The 18187-nt window shown below is 34.8% G+C and overlaps 1 long non-coding RNA gene across 1 annotated transcript; it reads left to right on the top strand.

Annotated features, from left to right (window-relative positions):
- The first annotated feature begins 272 nt into the window (after positions 1–272).
- Positions 273–16694, top strand: LOC132716566 (uncharacterized). Its single transcript, XR_009623824.1, has 3 exons — positions 273–365; positions 2654–2830; positions 16527–16694. It is a non-coding gene; the product is annotated as an uncharacterized LOC132716566 (long non-coding RNA).
- The last annotated feature ends 1493 nt before the right edge of the window (positions 16695–18187 follow it).

Genomic DNA, 18187 nt, shown 5'->3' with positions numbered 1-18187 from the left:
AGTATATGAGAGTCGTCCTTTATGATATAAGTGTGGCAGTATATGAGACCGTCTTTGATGACATAATTGTGGTAGTATGATTTTTGTCCTTAGGAAAGTCAGTGTTGATGATTTGAAAGTCGCCGTAAAGATTTCAGCGAGGCACAATATGACTTCTCTCACTGAATGAATTAAGTATTTTTGTACGAATTGCTTGGCTCTATAAAAGTGTATTTTTTTTGCCATTATACCCTTTCTGAATCAGTTTCGATACATTTTTCTTTCATTTTACCAGTTAATGACAAGTGGATGTTCAAAAGAGAACTGCCATGACCATCAATTTTGCCGACCACTCGGAAAGCATGACTTCCAATGTGCAGACAAAGGTGAGATTTCGAAATTGACGCTGTTATAATTCGATTGGCCGAGTATTATAAAAAGTTGCTGAGGTTAACTTTAGTAAGGAAATTTATCGACCGCATACTTTTCTTCTCTGATATATATCATCAATATCTGAAGTTTTTCCTACAAGAAATAATTATTATGTCATTGTTATGCAAGCAGTGCTAACGTTAACATTCCTTTTTGTATTGAAAACTTAGCTATAACAGAATTTTGCATGCTAACCAGTTTTACTTCGGCCGAGTACCACTTTTAAAGATACTACTTGTTTCTTGGCTTCCTTTGTTGTTAGCTCACCTGAGCATGCTCAGGGTGAGTTTTTAGGGTCGATGATTGTCCGTCGTCCGTCGTCCGTCCGTCGTCCTTCGTCCGTCGTCTGTTCACATTTAGTTGTTAACACTCTAGCGGTCGCATTTTTTGCATGCTCAGGGTAAGTTTTTAGGATCGATGATTGTCCGTCGTCCGTCGTCCGTCCGTCGTCCTTCGTCCGTCGTCCGTTCACATTTAGTTGTTAACACTCTAGCGGTCGCATTTTTGCCTCAATCATCATCAAACTTGGTCAGTATGCTTATCTAGTTGATAGCTCGGATGAGTACGAACATGGGTCATCTCGGATGAAAAACTAGGTCACCGGACCTAAAAATAGAAAAACCTTGTTAACACTCTAGCGGTCACATTTTTGCATCGATCATCATCAAACTTGGTCAGAATGCTTATCTAGGTGATAGCTCATTTGAGTTCGAACATGGGTCATCTCGAATGAAAAGCTAGGTCACCGGAGCTAAAACTAGAAAAACCTTGTAAACACTCCAGCGGTAACATTTTTGCCTCAATCATCATCAAACTTGGTCAGTATGCTTATCTAGTTGATAGCTCGGATGAGTACGAACATGGGTCATCTCGGATGAAAAACTAGGTCACCGGAGCTAAAAATAGAAAAACCTTGTTAACACTCTAGCGGTCACATTTTTGCATCGATCATCATCAAACTTGGTCAGAATGCTTATCTAGGTGATAGCTCATTTGAGTTCGAACATGGGTCATCTCGAATGAAAAGCTAGGTCACCGGAGCTAAAACTAGAAAAACCTTGTAAACACTCCAGCGGTAACATTTTTGCCTCAATCATCATCAAACTTGGTCAGGATGCTTAACTAGTTGATAGCTCGGATGAGTTCGAACATGGGTCATCTCGAATGAAAAACTAGGTCACCGGAGCTTAAAATAGAAAAACCTTGTTAACACTCTAGCGGTCACATTTTTGCATCAATCATCATCAAACTTCGTCAAGATGCTTGTCTAGGTGATAACTTGGATGAGTTCGAACATGGATCATCTCAGATGAAAAACTAGGTCACAGTAGCTAAAAATAGAAAAATCTTGTTAACACTCTAGTGGTCACATTTTTGACACAAGTGTCATCAAACTTGATCAGGATGCTTGTCTAGGTACTAGCTCAAATGAGTTCGAACATGGGTCATCTCGGATAAAAAACTAGGTCACAGGAGCTAAAAATAGAAAAAACCTTGTTAACACTCTAGTGGTCACAATTTTGACTCAATTGTCATCAAATTTGGTCAGGAAACTTGTCTAGGTCATTGCTGGAATTAAATCGAGCATGGGTCATCTCGGATGAAAAACTACGTCACAGGAGCTAAAAATAGAAAACTCTTGTTAACACTCTAGTGGCTACTGTTGTGATCCAAATATTCTGTAAATTGGTCTGAAAGTTTGTTTTGATGATTTCTAAGTCAAGTCCGAACATGGTTCATCTTGGATGAAAAACTAGGTCACACCGCTCAAATATGGAAAAACCTTGTTAACATTCTAGTGGTCACATTTTCGACACAATTATCATCAAACTTGGTCAGGATGCTTGTCTAGGTAATTGCTCGGATGAGTTTGAAATCGCATGTGAAAGTAGGTCACCGGAGCTAAAAATAGAAAAATTTTGTTAACACTCTAGTTACTACTGTCTTGATCCAAGTATCCTAGAAATTGGTCTGAAAGTTTGTTTTGATGATTTCTAGGTCAAGTTTGAATATGGGTCACCTGGGTAAAAAACTAGGTCACACTGCTCAAATATGGATAATCCTTGTTAACAGTGTAGGGATCACATTTTTGACTCGCTTGTCATAAGACTTGGTCAGAATGCTTGTCTAGGTAATTGGATGGGTCAGGTGAGCGACCTAGGGCCATCATGGCCCTTTTGTTTTTTTTTTGTAATCGGTTGCACATTTACTACTTACTTATATATTATACTAACTTTGGCAGCAAATTGCGGAGAAGCGCCGTCTATTGACAACGGTTCCGTGTCAGCACCGGTAACTATTGATGGAGCAACCGCATCTTATACTTGTGACTTTGGTTTTGAAAATCTTGGTACCTTCACAACGAGACAATGTGTTGAAGGAACTTGGTCAAAAGAATCAATCACATGTACAATAAAAGGTAATTGCTTTTTGATCCGAAATAAATTTTAACTAGATCATGTTTGGCATAAAAAGTTTGCTATGAAATGTTAGTTAACTCTCGAGCAGGCAGTGCTTGGCTTTCAATATTGCTATACAAAATTATTTTCGAGCTGGCTCGAATATCATCTGTAACTTTAGGTCCAATTTTAAAAAAACAAAACAAATTATTTTGAAATAAAATAAGAACATTTTATTGCTTTATATACATTGTTTATTCATTTTTATTTCATGCTTTTCGGTGGTTTATAGAAATATATCAGTGATATAAAAATGGTAATTTCACTGTTTGAAACAGTGAAATTACCACTTTGATAATTTCACTGTTTTGAATTTAAGCCCCTTACTTTGTTTCAGTGAAATACAAGCGTGCACAGTACTGGGTACCAACTTAATGACGTGACGTCGTAAATGACGTCACGTTATATTATTATTTGGCGCGCTTTTCATTCAGTATTAGGTTAAATGTCTTTTTAAAACGTTTCTTTGCATATAATAAAAAAGAAAAATTGTTTACTTTAGTGTAAGATTGAAATTTATTTCACCTTGTGAACACCAAAAGTTCATATTTCACTCGTGGCTGCGCCACTCGTGAAACATACCTTTTGGTGCTCACACGGTGAAATTTATTCCGATCTTACACTGAACTAAACACATATCCTCTATACTTTTGAGTGGGGTGGGTAGGGGTGTAATGTTTGTTCGGTTCATTTTCGAAATAAGCAGCAATGCCTTATTTTTCTTCTTGTATAACATTGACTTCCTTTACATAAAAATATTAAACATCACAAAATCAAATTGAATACATATTTAATATCAGAATTACTGAGTTCAAAATTTATAGGTCACCTTTTAATAGATCATAACATTTATTTAAGGACATGAATGGTGACAACTTCCACGGCGTTTTAATTGGCAATTGTCTGCGTTCGAACTGCGCTTCCACTGCTCTTTTACGGTGATTACTCTGCGCTCTCGCGGCGCTCTCACTAAAGCTAAAAGCGCCATGCACTCTCAGAGTGGCCGCACAATATCCGTATGAGAGCAGTGGATAAACACCACGTTCATTCGGCGCTTTCGCTGCGCTCCCGTTGCATGAGTCCTTATCTTTCTGCGCTCCTATCAGAACGCCGAGTAACGGCATGCTCAAAATGTACACCGTCGGTCTGCGTTCTTTTGGTGTCGCTACGATGCTACGGCAATGCTGCGGCGATGTTTGAGATCTAACTGCGCTCATCTTGTCGTTCTGATTTTTTTTGGACGCTGTGAGAACGCCGTCCTGGTGTGACAGGGGTTTATTAAGTAATAGAAATAGCATCGAAATATGGAGGGTGATTTATGCCAAAATTACATCTTGCTTTTTTACGTTACATCGTGCTTTCTAACTTGTACATCGTGCTTTCTAACTTGTACATTATAGGGTTAACGCACGTTTTTCCGTGTTATAACGTCTGCAGAGTCCCGAGGAACGGTTGGTGCCCGAGCCCGGTAGGGCGAGGGCTCCAACAGTTCCGAGGGACTCTGCAGACTTTATAACACGAAATAAACGTGCGTTGACGCTATTATAGCATAACATTTTCAAACAGAGTCGTGATGTATAGTTTATACAAAACACAATTACATTAAATTCTTGTGCTTGGACGTTATTTATCCAATTCTATGTTTTACGTATGCGTTTCATTTTTCCGGGGCCAACAAAAATTCTCGGAACCGAACGAAATTTTGAATTTTAATTGATTTAACAAAGCTTGGCCTTTGGAGATTTATTATCTCAAGAAAAAAAAACGTTACATTACTCTACCCTCTACCCAAGACAAAATATGACCCTCAGAAATTCTTAGAATGATTTCAGATTGACGGTAGAAAAAGATCAGTGACATCAGAATCGGTTTTTCTTTTCAAGCAAACAAGTTTACAAAAAAATCAGGCACTAAGCATTATTCTCTCAAAGAAATATAAAGAGCATTTATCAACATAAACATAAATAAAAAACATTTTCTCATATTAATTTTGTGTTATCTAGTTTTGTAATTAATCGGAGTGTTAAACTGAATGACAGGTAGATTCTACTGTATTTGTTTACATTGACAACTGTCCGTTTCTTAGAAAGGGCGACAACCAAGATTAGCACCGATGTCTATACGCCGTTTTTCCGATATGCGACTGAGGCCCTCGAAACAATAAATTTCAATATAACAAGAGCGCATGACTCTTTGGCAAACAGGCCAAATCGTCATTTTTTGTTTGTATGTTTACTGGGCCCTGTATGTATTGCGCATAGGTGAAACCGGGCTATAACAAGAGCGCGTGACTATGTTAACACATGGTTTTGGTCCCGTTATAACATGGGCAAAAAAGGGAAAAATAGCCGATTTTATGCTATAATATGCATTCTGACATATACATCTTGCATTCTGACTTTTACATGTTGCTTTCTTACATGCACATTATGCTTTCTGCTGTGTGCGACTTGCTTAATTTTATGTTGATGTCGTTATTTAACGATCATTTATTATTCATTTGTTGATCTGGTATATTAATTCAATAAATTAACCTGCAACTGTTTTTATTTGGGTCTATTTACTCAGCTTGAATGACGAATGTCATAAGGTAGAATGCGCATAGCCGAAAGCCGAATGCAGCAAGCATAATACAACGCGACATCTGGTGTAATAATATGTGACACCCAAATTATGCTAACAGGTGGCGCTACAGTTATATTCTCGGTAAAGTCCGTATTGCGGTTCGGATTCAGTTTACCAAGTTACGTCCCTTTGTTTTAAAATTTCCATTTGCACTTATGGAGAAAATATACAAAATGATTTAATCAATTTTTATATTTATTCATGAAACTCTGTAGGTCAAATTATATTTCCAGCTGACAATGACAAGTTGCACATTTCCAAATCAATGGTTTTAGAATTTATTTTTATTCATCAACAAAATAATTATAAAATAGAACAGTTGTTCAATATTGTTCAAAGTTCTTTGGCCATAAAAAAACTTCTTATTAAAATATTTCATCCTCTTGAAAAGTTCTTAAATTTTGACATGGCTTATTTCCAATACCTGTGATCATTCACAACATTTTTAATGTATTTCTATTAATTAGGACATTTTTCTTGCCTATTTTCAAACTAATTTTGTACACACGTTAGATTTTTTAAATTCAACTTGTCAAAAAAATGTCTTTTTTCACTAAGTTGAAATTATTCACTAAGATGCTTTATGAATACGACCCCAGGTTCTTGTTCACAGTGTCAGCTTAAAACTGAAGGAACTGCTGCCAAAATCAGCTGATTCTGAGAAAAAAGGCAAAACTGTCTAGTCTGTCAATCTGTGAGAGTTTAGCTTTAGGACGAATGATTTCATAATATTAATTGATGACTACATAAAAACAAAATGTACAAAAAATGTCCCAAGAAATGGTTATAAAATCAAATGAATTGTTTGTCATAGAAGATATTAATAAACATTTTTTTCTACATTCTCAGTGGTGTTTGTATTGCAATATTGCGAATACTATTGCCTTAAGGTATAAAACTTTTTTGCTTTAAATGAGTAAGATCTGCTATACATTTCCAATATCATGAACGCTATAATTAAAGAAAACTACTAAAAGGGCATCTTCAGCCAAACATGCAATATTCATTTTATAACCATTTCTTGGGACCATTTTTGTACATTTTGTTTTTATGTACTAATCAATTAATATTATGAAATCATTCGTCCTAAAGCTACACCACGGCGAATATCTATATCGGTACCCTCTTTGCGAAATCTGCTCAAACGGTACTCTCTTTACACATGCACAGGTCATTCTCTGCTAAAAACAAACCAGCGATGGATAACAATCCAGTAAAATTTCAATGTAATAAGGAAAGGGGGTTTGACACGAACAAAAGATATATACCACGGAACACTAAAATGTTTTATTTATGTGCTGATTTGTCATGTACCCATTTTTCAAGTACTGCAACTTCACAATAAGCTACAAAAAATCGACATGTCTTGCCTCGCCCGTCACCTCGACATATTTTTCGGGCTGCAATGAACCGTGGGCTTGATTATATATGCATCATTCATATTTAATGTGTTCATTTACATATCATCTTCGGACAAATGCCAGTATATTGTCAAAAATAAATGTAAAATTCATAAAAACACCCTACTTTCGGTTTTGCAGCGTACCCTCATGGCACAACATATGCTTTTATTTGCGTTAATCGTACATGTAGGTATGTAATATTTCTTACTTTTATGTAAATATTACATACTTAACGATTAACGCAAATAAAAGCATATGTCGTGCCTTTTGGGTACGTATGTGTTAAAAAATGAGAGGGTGCCTGTGATATAAAAATTCAAATGAAGAGAGGTAACCCGTGCCGCTGCAAAAGAAAAAAGGCAAAACTGTCTAGTCTGACAGACTAGACAGTTTTGACATTTTATTTCATTTTCTTTCTCAGAATCAGCTGATTTTGGCAGCAGTTTCTTCAGTTTTAAGCTGACACTGTGAACAAGAACCTGGGCCGTATTCATTAAGCATATTAGTGAATAATTTCAACTTAGTGAAAAAAGACATTTTTTTGACAAGTTGAATTTAAAAAATCTAACGTGTGTACAAAATTAGTTTGAAAATAGGCAAGAAAATGTCCTAATTGATAAAAACACATTAAAAATGTTGTGGATTGTCACAGGTATTGGAAATAAGCCATGTCAAAATTTAAGAACTTTTCAAGAGTATGAAATATTTTAATAAGAAGTTTTTTATGGCCCAAGCACTTTGAACAATGTTGAACCATAGGCACTTGGTTTCGGGATAAAAAGCCTTTTGAAGGGTTTGTAGGACTCAAATTTGATTGAATGTAACGATATTACTAAAGTTTTTTTAGTAATATCGGAAAAATGTCGAATTTAGAATCGAGACATTTACGTTAAAAAATCGTTACATTCAATCAAATTTGAGTCCTACAAACCCTTCAAAAGGCTTTTTATCCCGAAACCAAGTGCCTATGTGTTGAACAACTGTTCTATTTTATAATTATTTTGTTGATGAAAAAACATAAATTCTAAAACCATTGATTTGGAAATGTGCAACTTGTCATTGTCAGCTGGAAATATATAATTTGACCTACAGAGTTTCATTTATAAATATAAAAATTGATTAAATCATTTTGTATATTTTCTCCATGAGTGCAAATGGAAATTTTAAAACAAAGGGACGTAACTTGGTAAACTAAATCCGAACCGCAATACGGACTTTACCGAGAATATAACTGTAGCGCCACCTGTTAGCATAATTTGGGTGTCACATGTCGCGTTGTATTATGCTTGTTGCATTCGGCTTTCGGCTATGCGCATTCTACCTTATGACATTCGTCATTCAAGCTGAGTAAATAGACCCAAATAAAAACAGTTGCAGGTTAATTTATTGAATTAATATACCAGATCAACAAATGAATAATAATTGATCGTTAAATAACGACATCAACATAAAATTAAGCAAGTCGCACACAGCAGAAAGCATAATGTGCATGTAAGAAAGCAACATGTAAAAGTCAGAATGCAAGATGTATATGTCAGAATGCATAATGTACAAGTTAGAAAGCACGATGTACAAGTTAGAAAGCACGATGTAACGTAAGAAAGCAAGATGTAATTTTGGCATAAATCACCCTCCATAGAGCATCTAAATATGACATTTCTGTCGCTTTCACTTTCACTGCCGTCACAATAAGTAAACCCCAGCAAAAATGAGCCAATCAATGGGCATGCTATGGAGTGTGGGTAACTAATACCTGCGCTCTAGTTAACGCACGGTTCATGTATTTGCATACATTTTAACTCGGACACTTTTTCAACAGAAAGGTTCCCAAACTATGATACAAATGACTCTTGTATTATTTATTTCGTGATGTATCGTGAAAATTGCCGTAATAGTTAACAACTGTTTTATTATACGTTTTGAGATAAATTAACTAAATACAATGTTTTAACAAAAATGGTATGACATATGAAGATAATTAATCCCAAAAGAATTAATAAGTTGAAAAAATTACAGGATAGGTTTGACAATGTTTGATGTGAAGTAGTGACGCTTGAAAATAGATAAAATCTTTTATGACGGAGTATAGATTACACTTAAAGCTTTAATATAAGTAAACAAGAATATATTTCTTATTAATCAGTAGTTACCAAGTTATTATAATACGTAATTAGTTCTGGCTTCAGTGACATTATATGTAAGTCTTATGGTTTATCACGACACGCATTTGCCCATGCTGAACATAAGTACGGAAACAAATCGGGTATAATACTTAGATATCGGGTTATAGATATCGGGTTTGCAGCATTTATTTGTTGATGTCGTGCCATAATTGTAATTTTATCGCGTTATAAAATGTTTGTCGTTCTGGTGGTATTGATCGATATATGGATCGATCGACCGATCGATCGAATGATTTATTGCTTTATTGATTGATATATCGATTGATTTGTCTACTAAATTCTCATAAACATGCAATTTTCTATAAGCGAAAAGAACATGGACATTCAAATATTGAATTTTAAAAGAATAAAAGACTACATGAGTATTATCTACCAACTATAGTATGCACTCAGTTTCAGGGTAATTTGTAGCTATATGATATCTGACTCACATAATAAGAGGCTTGCATAATGTTATTTTATTCAATGAGTTCAATAGATCACGGATTTTATGTCAATTTAAGCCCGTGAATAGATTAAGTAATGAAGCAACACGAATATTCCAAAATATGAACTGTGTACGGTAAGAATAATTATTTTTTCGTTAACGTGCTTATGATATACCGTAATTCTAGCATTAGGCGTGTCTTCGTAACGCAAATGACGTCTCGTCACGGCCGTGCAATACCAATTTTTACGGAGTCGCAGAGTATATTGAATCAGTATAGGTTCTATACTGAATTTTTTGAACGAGTTGAATAGAATTATATTATCTCAGTCTCTTGTGAGTTAAAAATTATTTTATTCAACGAGTTCAATAAATTCAGTAATGAGTCTACACGAATATTGAAAGGATATTTTTTCGTTTGAGTGAAATATGGAATATATTTTCTCTGAACAATATAAAATACCACATATTTTCACTCGCCGTTCATCACGAAAATGAAAAATAATCTTTTGATTTAATTTTTATTATCATAGAAGATGGTTACGAATCCCTCGCTTGCTATGCAAATGCAATTGTACAGCGCGCAGTAATATATTGTTAATAGATGCGTGACGCGGTTCAATTTATCGCCACCATTTATTACTTATTTAAAAAGTCTACCGTTTGCAGAAACATTTTAAGAATAATGAATCTTTAAAGCGTTGATAAAAATTTTCTGTTTATTTTATTTCACTTTATATTTTTCAACCGAACTACAGAGTATTTATAGTGAAATAAATGGGAACTTTAATTGGTTAGCGGCATCTTGTGTTTACTTGTAAACAACACTTTAAACGTCTGTAAAGTGTTAATGACATTTATTAAAGATGTTGGTGTTTAGTTAGATCATTTTTATTTAACAAAATATTCAAACAAAATGGCGCCGGTTTGAAAATACAAAGGGAGGAAATCAGAACGGCGAGTACACTGTTCACGCTCTGGCCTTCTTTGTTTTTATAAGAGAAATCCCCGATAGTGTTAGAATATTATTTAATCATAGTAAGTGATAATGACGTGAATAACTGAAATACTTATTGTCGTATATGGAACTGAAAGAAACACGAGAAAGAAGTCCCTTAAAATAAATATGAATTTTACTCCGCCCACTTTCATATTTTTATTTCATATTTTTTTTGACAAATATGACATATATTTGACTGATATAGCACCATATTTTATTGCTTAAATAAAATAAAATATTCTATTTATCAAATAAGAACTGTTAAGAGTAGAATAAACTTGCACATCCGCGCTTATCATTCGTGCGTTTTATAATGCTAATGACGTAATGCCAGTAACAATGCTCGCCCATGCAATACCGTTTTAAGGGAGTCGCAAAAGTCGCACGGGTATTTGATAAGTTTCGAAGAAAACAAATATCCTTCCTATACATTTGAAAGCTCATTACATAAAGAATATCGTACTTCTTCGCCTCTCAATACGAATAGGGGTTACCTTATAAAAGTAAACAGTAAAGGAATTCCTCTAAGGTCCAAAAGGCCTAAAAACATAAAATTTGAAAATCTTAAAATATCAGGTGACGCACTTAAAATGGTAAACTCTGCGAATGATAACAAATAAATATATATACTAAAAATGGATTTGAAAATTGATTTTCTATGCGATTCTTAGCTTAATTTGAGCAGAAAGCGTTGCAACGCATTCCATTTTCTGGTAATTTTGCACAATAAAAATGATTATTATGGAAAGATTGGATGAGGGAATAAACTAAAAGTTTGCACGCAAGTTATTAGCCAAAACCTTCATCAAATTATACACCAGTCTCGGGGGAAATGTTTCAGTCTGACAAGTGAAAAAGCCTCAGTTCAGTCCCTTTAATCTCTGACGTATAGTTCTAAGAGGCAATTACTGTTTGATTTTATCAACGTGTAAAGTGCATACGGAAAATGCAACAGGTATATTAATCTTTAATAGGTTTTCAGTACAGATCGTATATACATTAAGTTTATATTTCATGTGTGTCATATAATATGTACGGAGTTGATCGGTCCGATGGAAAGACTAGATATACCTACATGTACAAACAATATCACTACAATTATGTACATGTGTGGCGCCGTTATATGTCGCAATGTCGCTAAAATCGCACTCACCGCTAAATGCGCACCATTACCGCTAATTATCGCACTTACCGCTAATCATCGCACCATACCGCTAAATGCGCACCATACCGCTAAATGTAGCAACCGCTTTTAAATATCCCAATGAATTTTGAAACATTATATATGTTCACCAAATTAGGACGACCTGTCATGCAAAACAACCAGACTTCCACGGTTGCCCCACTTGGAGATCTAAGGTCAACATTGTCTGATGGAGGGTACAATTCGTGTCGTTCTTTTGTCCATCAAGGTATTTGAAATAACTTGGCACATATGCTCACTATTTAAGACAACGTGCTTGCGAGACACAGTAACAGTTAACATTGTTTAATGGGGAGTATATTTCTTCTCCAATCCTTAATGTTTTCATCCATGAAGGGATGTGAAATAATATAACACACATACTTATCGTAATCTAAGGTCAACATTGTCTGATGGAGGGTACAATTCGTGTCGTTCTTTTGTCCATCAAGGTATTTGAAATAACTTGGCACATATGCTCACTATTTAAGACAACGTGCTTGCGAGACACAGTAACAGTTAACATTGTTTAATGGGGAGTATATTTCTTCTCCAATCCTTAATGTTTTCATCCATGAAGGGATGTGAAATAATATGACACACATACTTATCGTAATAAGACCACATGACATACACAACACCCAGAATCCTACCTCAAATCAGCAGCAACTTTATGCGGGTCGCATTGTCGTCATCGCACCGTCGTATTGTCGTCATCGCACTATCGTCCTCTGGATTATAAAGTATAACCACGATGGCCCTAACGGTATTCCGTACGCCACACTTGCCCACAATGGATGCCTTATAGGATACTGTTAGGGCCATCGTAGTTATACTTTATAATCCAGAGGGCGACAATACGAAAGTGCGATGACGACAATGCGATAATTGATTTTTTTTTTTAAACGTCTAAATAAAATCATAAATTAATAAAAAGTAACATTATATATCAAAAGGTAGGAGACATACTTAAAAAGTTATATATAACATACACGGAAAATGTGAAACTGTGATAACTTATAAAAACCGAAATGTTTCAGATGAAAATTATGTTATGTTGGCATTTAATAGATGCAAAAATGTTAAAATAATTATTTATTTCTTATATAAAAAGACAAACAAAACATATCCATAAATAAAATTACAAAAATATGTACAACTAGAAATGTGTCTATAGGACACGGATGCCCCCACACGTCACTGTTCTGTCAATCTTATGACTCTAGGTCAAATATTTTTTGGACTACATGTGCCACAAGTTGAAAACTAAAAATCAACAAAGGGCCATAATTCTGTGAAATTTGGTCGCAGCAAAAATTCCTACCTTTACTACCATCTACACATAAGGTTGTTAATCCCTGGAAGTTTAAGCAAAATCTGCCATCCGGTTTAAGAGGAGTTGCGTTCACAAAATTTCTACATAGTATATAATGAAAAAAAACAACAAAGGGCCATAATTCTGTTAAATTTGGTTGCAGCGAAAATTCCTTCCTTTACTGCCATCTACACATAAAGGTTGTTCATCCTTGGAAGTTTAAGCAAAATCTGCCATCCGGTTTAAGAGGAGTTGCATTCACAAAATTTCTATATAGTATATAGTGAAAAAATCAACAAAGGGCCATAATTCTGTAAAATTTGGTCGCAGCGAAAATTCCTTCCTTTACTACCATCTTCACCTTAAGGTTGTTCATCCCTGTAAGTTTAAGCAAAATCTGCCATGCGGTTTAAGAGGAGTTGCGTTCACAAAACTTCTACATAGTATATAGTGAAAAAATCAACAAAGGGCCATAATTCTGTTAAATTTGGTCGCAGCAAAAATTCCTTCCTTTACTACCATCTACACATTAAGGTTGTTCATCCCTGAAAGTTTAAGCAAAATCTGCCATGCGGTTTAAGAGGAGTTGCATTCACAAAATTTCTACATAGTATATAGTGAAAAAATCAACAAAGGGCCATAATTCTGCTAAATTTGGTCGCAGCAAAAATTCCTTCCTTTACTACCATCTACACATCAAGGTTGTTCATCCCTGTAAGTTTAAGCAAAATCTGCCATGCGGTTTAAGAGGAGTTGCGTTCACAAAATTTCTACATAGTATCTAGTGAAAAAATCAACAAAGGGCCATAATTCTGTTAAATTTGGTCACAGCGAAAATTCCTTCCTTTACTACCATCTACACATAAGGTTGTTCATCCCTGTAAGTTTAAGCAAAATGTGCCATCCGGTTTAAGAAGAGTTGCGTTCACAAGATTTCGGGACGTACGGACGGACTGACGGACGGACACTCGGACGGACAAGTGCAACGCTATATGCTCCCACTCTGTGGGGGCATAAAAATAAATTTTTATCTTAACATAACTTTCTCTATATTTTTTATATTAGTGGTCAGCAATTTTTTGGCCAACAGATTCTAATATAACCAACTAATTCTGCTAGTGGGAGTAGTAAACTTATGTTTTACTGATTAATTAAATAATTATATTTATATGGAATCTTTTCTTTTTTTATTTTACACAGACTGTTCAAATTTACATTATCATCATTATCAATTTCAATTAAAAAAATCATTTTTATGTAAATGTTTTTGTAATATGATTAATTGATATATTCTGCTTGCCTTTTTATATAAGTAATAAACATTTTTTTAACATTTTTGCATCTTTTAAATGTCAACACAATATTTTTATCTGAAATCTTCGACTTTATTAAAGGTTCACACAATTAATAACATTTTCCGTGCACTCTTTAAAATTTGCCCTATCTATGGATATAAAATGGTACTTAAGAAATAAAATATCCCAAAAAGTGATTTTATCGCTTAATAAAATTACAATATGGAGTTCGGATGCGAGAAATCATATCACGAGGGCGGCTATTGCATAGTAACACAAACTTTCGGTTCGGTGTGTTTGTTTGTTTTGTTTGTTTTGGGTTTTACGTCACATCGACAAAGTATAGGTCTTTACTGGTGGAGGAAGACCTCAGGTGCCCTTCCGTGCATTATTTCAGGCACGAACGGGCACCTGAGTAGAGCCACCGACGTTCCGTAAGCTAGCTGGATAGCTTCCTCACATGAAAGAATCCAAAGTCCCTGTCCGGATTCGAACCCACAGCGGTGAGGGGCAAGTGGTTTGAAGTCAGCGACCTTAACCACTCGGCCACGGGTTCGGTGTGTTAGTGTGGGGGTTGAATTCTGCCATGTCGTTACTTCTTTCGGGGTGACAGCTAACGAAAAATATAAACTCTCGTTTTGTGGCAATTTAATTATAATTAATACAATGTACTTGACTAAGGGATATCAATCCTAGATAAAGTACATTTTCTTAACAAGTTTATTTTTCATAAATATCATTAAAGTGAAGGCGTGATGTTTTGGTTTAAAACATAAATAATTAAGGTACCCGATGATACTAATCCATTTATGAAATATCGTTGATCTTTTAAACGGGAATAATTTGTAACATGTCACCGACGTTAATAGCTAAATTCAATTTAAAAAAAAAACAACAACGTTTGTTATTTCTAATAAACCAGTTACTACTCAAGTTTTTAATAGAAATGTTCCATCAGGGTTTTTCAAATATTCTATTTGAAAGACCCTGTGTCCATGCCATGGTGTAATGAAATAATAATTAACAATACTCAAAGTAGGTATCAGTGTTTTGTTACCATACATATTTAATAATGTTTCGTTACTTGCTAACCTAGCATCGATAATAAAAATGCTAAACACGGTCCTACGAATGTTTAATGAAAACGCATTATAATATAACCATCGTGCCAGCGTACCGTCGTGATTTTTTATCATGGGATTCATTACCTAACCATTGCATTTTCAACACCACGCTTCCATCGTCTTGCTTGGGTCACATTCGATTAAGATACTCGTCTAACAGAATACGGTATTGTTCTCAATAATAAATAATAACACAGGGCTCTACAATTTTTTCTTGACAGAGTTGTCCAGGACAACTTACTTGGCAAAATAGAGTTGTCCCAAAATTTATCACAGATGTCCAAGTCTCAAGTGAAAAACATTCAATAATGTTAGTTAGTGGTGTGCATATAATAATGTACAGGAATAACAAGTTTAGTTCCCACGGCCAAAAAAATCCTTATTTTTAGAAGCTTTTAAAGGCCGAATACTGGCTGCTTCCCCAACCAAACTTGCGTCTTCTTTCTCCAGATCGGTCCTAAAAATTCCCCAATCTCTTGAAAATTTCAAATAGAATTCACATCACACTTTAGGATCAAACGCAATGTTTGGTCAAAATCGAGAAATTGATCCCCAAAGTGTGTTAATACGCTACATATCAATGCATTTTGGGTTCCTGATTTCTGAAGTTGTCATCTGAGCTCTGCTTAAATACCGAGTACTGACTTATCAATAATTTTTGATCTGCGACATTGAAATATTTAAGGTGAGGTTCAAAATGACAGTCGATACCCATATACATCACTGTGTAATTTTACTAAGCGTCATTATAAAAATGATGTAAATGTTTTATTAATGTAATCACTTGAAACATTAAAATTATCGTTACCTTAGAGGCGCTTCAATAAAAAATGATTCTTTTGCACTTTAAACAGTTTTTATTTTGGATATGTGATAAATAGAATATTATATTCGTGTATGGTCATTACTTAATTTATTGAACTCACCAGAGGCTCGCATAATAAAATTTTATTCAACTCGATCATAAATTCAGTATTGAACGTACTCCTATTCAATATCCTCTATTTATTAAATACGTGGCGAGTACGGTCACTCTTGACAATGTGATTGTATTACACAGCTCAAGTTAAAGCCATTGTGGGTTGACTTTTGTGTTTACAGAATGCGGACCACTAGCTGATATAGCACATGGAACAGTGTCAGCAGCATCGACAACACATGGCAGCACAGCAACTTACTCGTGCCAATATGGGTATGAACGCACCTCGGGAGATATAACAAGAAATTGTGTTGACGGGACATGGGATGGCATTGAAATGACCTGCACTATTAAAGGTGATATGTCCCGAATAACTCTATTACCCAACTTCCAAAAAAAACACAAAAACATCCAAGCATGTTTTTTTTCATTCGACATCTTTTCAATACGAAGGTTTTTGTTATATAGACGGATCACTCTACCAGACAATGATTAAAACGTTATATTGCTCTGAATCTTTGAGAGTTATATTAAATTTAATCTGGATCATTACCAATCATATGACCATTTATACTAATGTGTTTATGTGGCCATTAATATTGCAAAAGATTTGACAACTATTCGTTTATTTATACTGCCTAGCCTGTGGTAAATAGTAAATGATGACTTAATCTCTGGAGAGTCTCGGGAGCACCATATGACCATTTGTTATATATCATATATCAAGTCGTCCACTTATATGAAACTGAAGTGTTTGAACAATTATCACCGTTAAATCATCAAATATGAATAAGATTGTACTATAAAATCAAAAATAACTCTAACAATTTCGTCTTACCCAAACTATTGATTCGCGGAAACTAGTGACAATAATTACGTTGACGGCAATATCTAAATCCAGCTAGAAGTACGAGCTGGTTTAACTCATTCAAGTTATACTGTCGAAGAAGTTATACGCTATTTATAACCTCTAAACAACAGTTACTCACACATAATTGGAATTCCTTGACGAAACATGTTTTGTTTACTTTTATGAAGAAGTTTCCAGCGGAAATGAGTTCCGTTCAAAAACCAAACGATAAATTATAAACGGAAAGTTTTTAACTACAGAAAAGTACCAATAAACAGCATTTATCTGCTGTATTTAAAACAATGTCTCTTATATTTCTATTCATTGTGAAACTATTGTAAACTCTAAACAACGGATTACAGCGGAGCTATTTTATTTAAGCGGCGTAGACAGACAGTGAGTTATTTGGAGACTGAATACTTGTGATTGGCTAGCGGAATCCGCTATGCGTTTTCATTGGTCGACGCCTTATTCAAATGTTTTGGACTGGTACTTTTTACCCGCTGTTATCAAGGCGCCAAAGTATATAAATACAGGCGCGAACATTCAATGTCAGCTTCCCAACCGCTGAGCGGAAAACCTTTCGTTATGTTGTAAACAAGTAGAATCCGCTGAAATAATTATATTGCTTTGGTAAAACATTATATTGAGTTATATTCCGCTGATGAAATGAATCTTTGATTGTTACAAATATAAATCCGCTGATATTTTGTTATTACTTTGTAATTCCGCTGGAGCGAATTCCGTTGAACTGAAATCCGCTGAACTGAAATGAACTGAGTTGTACCGTTGAACTGAAATGAACTGAGTTTTACAGATTCTTGGACACACTAAACCCACCTTGTATCATATACATATAAAGTCTTACGAACATACATTAACAATTAATTGAAGCATATACATTAAGTTTGTTCCATTGCATTTATTTATTTGTTTATCAAAAATAAACACCACTTTAAGTTAAAAACCGTGTTCTTCCGTATATATCTAATT

The sequence above is a fragment of the Ruditapes philippinarum genome, unplaced genomic scaffold (genome assembly GCF_026571515.1).
Source record: "Ruditapes philippinarum isolate M1 unplaced genomic scaffold, ASM2657151v2 ctg7876_1_1_1_1, whole genome shotgun sequence".
Taxonomy (NCBI): domain Eukaryota; kingdom Metazoa; phylum Mollusca; class Bivalvia; order Venerida; family Veneridae; genus Ruditapes; species Ruditapes philippinarum.
The sequence above is the reverse complement of the archived record's forward strand: the minus strand, read 5'-3'. Positions and strand labels throughout refer to the sequence as shown.